Here is a 7,777-nt window from a genome sequence, read left to right as displayed (position 1 = left end):
AATTATATTCTATTCCTACTCTCTTCTATTTTATAAAAATTCCTTAAAATTTCAATTATTTGGATACATAAATTTCATCCTGATACATTATATATGATACACTATAAACTTGTTTGTTGCACTTAAAAAAGCATATTAATGTAAAATTAATTTTCTTCCCATAAATCACGCATAATTGATTTTCTTTTTCCACAAATCAGCAAAATTGATTGATACCAATCCATTCCAAATCTGTAACAACTTCACAAAATTCAAAAATTAAATTTCATCTTCTCCATTAATTGAAAATCTTGAATATAAACAAATTCACCATTGTAGATAATTGGACAAAACGATTCACGATTTCGAATCATCAATCCGAAATCGTCAAGTATAAGAAATCGTCGAGAAATATGAAAATCAATATAGCAGACAAAATTGATTGGACAAATAATTTTTTTTTTGAATCTCAAATTCGCCATTGCGGATGAGGTAAAACATCTCTTCATCAATTTTTTTCTTCCCAGTTGTTAAGTTGTCTTTTTTCTTTTAAAAAAAATTAGCTTTTCCATCTATTTTTTTTATAAATATGAATTATGCTCCTGTTTTTTAATACGTACCTTGTATATTTGATTCTGATGACGAAAAGTTTCATAGAAACAGATCTAATCAATGAAATGATCTGTTAATCATGAAGAATTTGAGATTGAAGAAGTCAAAAAAGAGGATGCATACTCGAGCTTGAAATATACTATTGAGAAATGTTGCTCAAAAAAGAAGGAAAAATTTGATCCGTCATAAAACAATCTTCACTATCAAAAGATGGAGATCTACAATGTATCTCGTTTATTTTGATTCTTAAATTAGTCTTTGTTAGTGTTATTAATGATTTGATACATCACTACTATACACTTCGTTTTATGCAATGTATCATCTCCTAATATTTCGGCCAAATCTACCCAAGGTAAATGAGTTTTGATCTATTTCTGTGATCTTTCGATTATTCAAGCTTCCATTAATTTGTTGTTGATTCAATTGCATGATACATTACGAAAAATTAGTGTTATCATATTGCAATGCATCACCATTCAATTTATTTTTTTGATACATAAAACCCTAAGATTGTTTATTCAGTAGTTACTACTTATGTAAGTAATGATACATTAGTAGTAAACGACGGACATATACTGTAAGTTTGTATCTATTGATTATGATGTGGTCATTATTGTCTATTTGAATGTGAATTATATAAAAATTTATCGTCTTAAAAGATTGTATATGATCAAACTATAATAATATAACAATTCATTCAGCAATATGAACTTTTTACTTGATACATTCATAAGAATTATTCAAAAATTACAAAACAAAATTAGAATCGAGTTGTAACCATCAAATTTACGTATATGACACATAATTTAGACTACATAGTATCTTCAATATTTGTTTGATACATAGTTATTAAAAAAATGTATTTGATATCCATTTAAGGAATATAAGTTAAATATCATGTTTAACTGTTTTAAAATATGATAAAATGATTTATTGATTACATTTCAACATATAATTTAGACTTTATATGCAATATTAATTATTTTAGAATATGATACACCATTATGTTTGTGAATATGGTATCACTTACTATGTTCCAGATACATTTTTTAATATAATGTATCATTTTGTAGTTGATAATAATGCATCTGACATAATAAGGTTATGAAAAAAGGTGTAAATAAGCTTAAATAAAGTGTATCTATAAATGTATCACAATAAATAAAAATTAAGTTATCAATTGAATAAATGAATGAATCAATAACTAATTGCAACTAAATAGTGTCCAATATATTAGCATGAATGAATGAACAACTAACTACAACTAAGTTATAAAACACATGAATGAATCAACAACTAACTACAACTAAGTTATAAAGTCCATGAATGAATCAACAATCAAGTTATCAACTACATTACATTGTTAGGTCTCAAATGTATCAACAACTAATATAATTACTAAGAAAAAGAAATTTTGTATGTGTATGCATGAATGAATCTGGTACTTAATTTTATGACATTTTTGTATCAGATTATATAAGACAAATATATAAGACAATTCAAACTGTAAATAACAACTAAATATATTGAAAGTTAAAGTAAAAATAAATAAGTTTTTCTTAGAGAAACACTCTAAAACTTGAGTAGAAAAAATATGTAAAACAATAAAAACAAACACTCCAAATTTAGATTTAATGTATCTTAATAATCATAACACTCTAAAAAGGTGTCTAACAAGTGGTAGATAATCTATATTCAACATTAATCATAACCCCTTGAGATGGTGTTGTGAATTGACTCTTACGCTTTTTGTGGATCCTCTTTTTCACTAATATATTCTGCCTTTGACCTTTTTAGTACCGAACTTTTATAATAGGGTTGCACATCGTGTACGAAGGTAATCTGATAAAAAATCATTGTGTAGAATGAATAATCCGATTTTCTTTTAAAATGCAGAAGATACATTATAACTCAAAATAAAATCATACTGATATATACAGGCTGTATCACTTGTTTATGCTTATCAGTAGCCAATTTTTTGTATCTGATAATTATTAAAACTAGATATAATGTATCTTACACATAAACTAGTACAAATTCTGATTGATACACCATTTAACATGATGTTAATGTATCGTATACACACTGAATAATATAAATTTTGTCTGATACACCATTAAACATTATTTTTGTATTAATAACATGACATCTTGTGACTGATACACAACTAAAGATATTATAATATTAGATAACTTCATATAATTATAACAACTACTCAAATAATGAACAAAATCAGGATTTATTGTATCAATTAATTAGTCTTAAAATAGATGCATTACAATATGAAACATGAATTTCATCATTAATCTATCATTTTCGACTGACTAACATAAACAAGTTTAAAAATCAACAAAAGAAGATGGAAAACTAATGTATGTAAAGAAGGTCGAGAAATTGTAGGAGTCAATTTTCGATCCCTCCTTTTGAGATTTTATCAACCTACACTTTAGAAGATGAAGAACAATATTGATTCGCTATTGCTAATAGATATGAAAATACTAGCGCTTTTGAATATGAAAAACAACAACTATTTACTATTGCTAATGGCTGATGAAAACGTTAGATCTGCTTTCGGCCCATTTAGGATCAACAGGAAATTGATGAATTTTTTTATGAAAAAAAATCAAAGAACAATAGAGTGGAAAAGATGAAAACTACATATTCAGTGATTTGATATTGATTGACTAGAGAGAGAAAGAAATAATTTGAAATTCAAATTGAGATTAAAGATGTAACTGATTAGATTATGAGAGTGAAATAAGGAGAGGTTGAAAGAGTTAAATTAGGAGAGGACAAAACGTGGGTTACAGGTTGAAGTAATGTATAATGCACTTTTATTAATGGAAATGTACCAAATTTTTTCTGTCAAATCAAATGAAAATAGTATAAATATAATGCACTTTTATTAATGTTGTGTGTTGTTGACTTAGGGACTTTTTTTTTGGTCCATGAAGTCCATATAAATATATACATATCTAAGAAAATTTTTGCCATGCACATATCGAGTGATCACAAGATTGAAATATACACATGTACTAATTCACAAGCTAATACTGTGCACAATAGTTTGAGCATTATTTGGAACAATCTCAATAATTACTAGCTATATCACAAGCATAATATATACTATATATGTCTTTTAATCGATAATGTTAGTGGGATGATACGTATAATATGCTAACTCAAATTGATCAAGTAAATTTTCTTTTCGAATTTGGAAATGATTATATTCTACGATGTACAATGATATGAAAAATTCAATTATTATGACTTTTAGTGAATGCCCCAATAGATAACGGTATCTGATACTCAAACATTATAATTGACCATTCGAATTACATGATATAAAATTTTAATTTTTGGATCGAAGAAATTGCAATCAAAATCCGATCTATGATAAGGTCGGATTGGGTTATTTTAAGTTCGATTTTAGATTCTCGATTTCGACTTTTTGAATCTATAAGGCAGGATATAACAATTAACAAAATCAATTTACCTAATGGTTAAGTCCTTAAAAATAGAAAACTTTGTACGATAAACAAAGAATAAATTCACCCTGCCATCCATGTTATATATGTAACAGGTAACTTTATATTAAATTCAATACTATAATGAATAGGGCCGTAGGATACTAATCTATTGGACCTTTGAAAATTGAACTTATTAGTATTATATACATACAATACGAATAAGAGTTTTTTTTTTTTGATTAGTAATAAATCTGATGTTTGATCCGAAATCCATAAATTTTAAAAATAAAATTTATAATCTAATTTGGATAGTTTGTTTGTTCTATTTCCCCCAACATATTTAGGCATGAGAATTTTCCTATTATGTTACTGCGGTTAGATATATACTCTTTCTTGAAGAAATAAAAAAGACTCAATTATTCTAAACTAACTGAAATATTTCCCTAAAAATACAAAAAAAAAAATGTTTAGACAATTTTTTTTCCTTTTGAATTCAATCTAAAAATAGAGAAGTGACAACAGAGATAAAACATGTTACTCTTAATTAGGACGGAAATTTAGAATAACAAAGGCCTAAACCAGTGCAGTATGACATTTTGGCTTATTTTCTTGATAATAAAAAAATGGGAAAAGGGTCTGATATATCCTTCAACTTTATATATCCTTCAACTTTGTCATTTGGAGCGGATATACCCTTCATTAGGAAAGTGACTTATATATGCCCTTACCGTTATACAAACGGCTTACATATATCCCTGCCGATACAAAATGGCTCACATATACCCTTCATTTAACGGAAGTTAAAGAAATTAGTTTTAAATTTATATTTATCACTTTTAATTTTTTTTAAAAATTATTAGGGGTATTTATGATTCTTCTATCAAAGTTCAAGGTATATTTTAATTTTTTTATACATAAATTATTTTTTGACTTCTTTTATTATAATTATTTGAGTTTCTTATGCTTATTTTATTTTTTTCTTTCATTCCTTCGTTTAAAGAAAAAAAATTAAACTATTTTTTTTGTCTATATTGTAATTTGATTCTGATATATCCTTCAACTTTATATATCCTTCAACTTTGTCATTTGGAGCGGATATACCCTTCATTAGGAAAGTGACTTATATATGCGCTTACCGTTATACAAACGGCTTACATATATCCCTGCCGATACAAAATGGCTCACATATACCCTTCATTTAACGGAAGTTAAAGAAATTAGTTTTAAATTTATATTTATCACTTTTAATTTTTTTTAAAAATTATTAGGGGTATATATGATTCTTCTATCAAAGTTCAAGGTATATTTTAATTTTTTTATACATAAATTATTTTTTGACTTCTTTTATTATAATTATTTGAGTTTCTTATGCTTATTTTATTTTTTTCTTTCATTCCTTCGTTTAAAGAAAAAAAATTAAACTATTTTTTTTGTCTATATTGTAATTTGATTCTGATATATCCTTCAACTTTATATATCCTTCAACTTTGTCATTTGGAGCGGATATACCCTTCATTAGGAAAGTGACTTATATATGCCCTTACCGTTATACAAACGGCTTACATATATCCCTGCCGATACAAAATGGCTCACATATACCCTTCATTTAACGGAAGTTAAAGAAATTAGTTTTAAATTTATATTTATCACTTTTAATTTTTTTTAAAAATTATTAGGGGTATATATGATTCTTCTATCAAAGTTCAAGGTATATTTTAATTTTTTTATACATAAATTATTTTTTGACTTCTTTTATTATAATTATTTGAGTTTCTTATGCTTATTTTATTTTTTTCTTTCATTCCTTCGTTTAAAGAAAAAAAATTAAACTATTTTTTTTGTCTATATTGTAATTTGATTCTGATATATCCTTCAACTTTATATATCCTTCAACTTTGTCATTTGGAGCGGATATACCCTTCATTAGGAAAGTGACTTATATANCATGGTATCATATTGCATTGCATTTCATCACATCATTTATTTTTGATGATTATGTGTTTTGTTTGGTGTTTGGAAAGTACTTGATGTTTGATTACCTTTATTGATGAACTTAAATAGTGAGTGTAATACATATATACCTATATAATTTAAGAATTTATTTTTTTATATAAACTCCCGTCACTACTTCTTCGTTGTCGGTTAATGAGACATACTGAGTACACGTGGTTTCGTACTCATACTACACTTGTTGCACTCTTGTAGTGCAGATTCGATTCCGAGTAGGAGCACATCTCGAGGAGCAGTTTGAGTTCGAGTTTGGAGTGTCTTGGAGTTGTGGTGAGCTGCTTGGCTGTTCCGTGGCCCACACCTCCCTCTATCTTTTATTTATTCTGTTATTAGTATTCAGACAGGATATCCCTTATGTTAGATTTGTCATTTAGTTTCAGACTTGCATCGAATTTAGAAACTCTTGTACTTAAGACACTAATTCTTGGGGTGATATATTTTAGCTTCCGCATTTCGTACTTATAAGGAACTCAATGTTGGAGATTCTTGCTAAGTGTTAGTCTTTTTACTCATTTGTTGGTTTAGTTGGGTTAATATGTTGGGTTGGCTTACCTATTGGTTGGGAACATAGGTGCCATCACGACTTGCAAAATTTGGGTCGTGACAAATTTGGTATCAGAGCGGATGTTTGGCGTACTTGGCCCACATTCGAGATACTAGTATTGAGACTCCTATGCTTGAGTCTATTCCAGAAATGAGATGTAAATTGAGTGCCACGATCTGAAATAATAGAAATAGGAACCCCATGCAAACGAACTATCTCTCGAATGTAGAAAAATATATGTTTGACGAGGGTTAAATTTACTCATATGAGATTATATATTGTAGAAAAAAATAATAAAAAGTTAGATTAAAATTATCTTTTTTTTTTTCATTTCCGTTAGAGTAAAAGGGTATATGTGAGCCATTTGTTTATAGATAGGGGTATATATGAGCCACTTTCATAACAAGGGGTATATCAGCTCCAAATGACAAAATTGAGGAGTATATCAGACCCTTTTCCCTAAATAGCATAGACATTTAATTTTTCGATTTGATTCTTCATTTTTGAAATATTGAACCAAACTAATTCAATTCAATAAAGTAAAAATGCATTATCTTGATTACAATTTTAGTTTTAATGTTTCTAGATAATATCCAACTCAAACACAATTATTATCCACATGATTAAAAAAATATTTTCAATACAAATTTGAAACATTTAGAAGAAAACAATCCAAATCCCATGGAAAAGAAAGGGTTTTGTGATGCGACAATATAATGCCAGAGAGTAGTGCATTACATATGTTAGGTGATTAGATATGCTGCATTTTGACTATACATATTATTGGACTTGATTATCTCAACATCACTATTGTTGACAAGCCTAACCATATATAATCTTAATGGAATTTTTAGGTTGTATATACGTGACCACTAAAATAATAGGTCTATTATTAGTTAGCTAGTGGTTGTAATTATTTTTGTGTCACTACATCAAAAATGATCTTTAGTGAGCAGTGACAATTAATTTTTAGTTGTCGTTAAATATATATTTTTAGGTGTATATGTTCCTAAAGCCTTTAGCGATAATAGTTCTAATGACAATTAATGTCGATAAAGATTTTAGCACTATTTATTAATGTCAATATTTATTACCGCTAAAAATTATTTTTATTGTAGTGTGTACGACCAAATATGTATCTTAAAAATGAAAGTATCGAAAA

At 27.1% G+C, this 7,777-nt stretch overlaps 1 long non-coding RNA gene across 1 annotated transcript; it reads left to right on the top strand.

Moving 5' to 3' along the window:
- The first annotated feature begins 260 nt into the window (after positions 1–260).
- LOC114076960 lies at positions 261–982 on the top strand. The gene is made up of 2 exons (XR_003578045.1): positions 261–471; positions 643–982. It is a non-coding gene; the product is annotated as an uncharacterized LOC114076960 (long non-coding RNA).
- The last annotated feature ends 6,795 nt before the right edge of the window (positions 983–7,777 follow it).

Source organism: Solanum pennellii, chromosome 4, assembly GCF_001406875.1.
Source record: "Solanum pennellii chromosome 4, SPENNV200".
NCBI classification, from domain to species: Eukaryota; Viridiplantae; Streptophyta; class Magnoliopsida; order Solanales; family Solanaceae; genus Solanum; species Solanum pennellii.
This window is presented reverse-complemented; position numbering and strand designations above follow the sequence as displayed.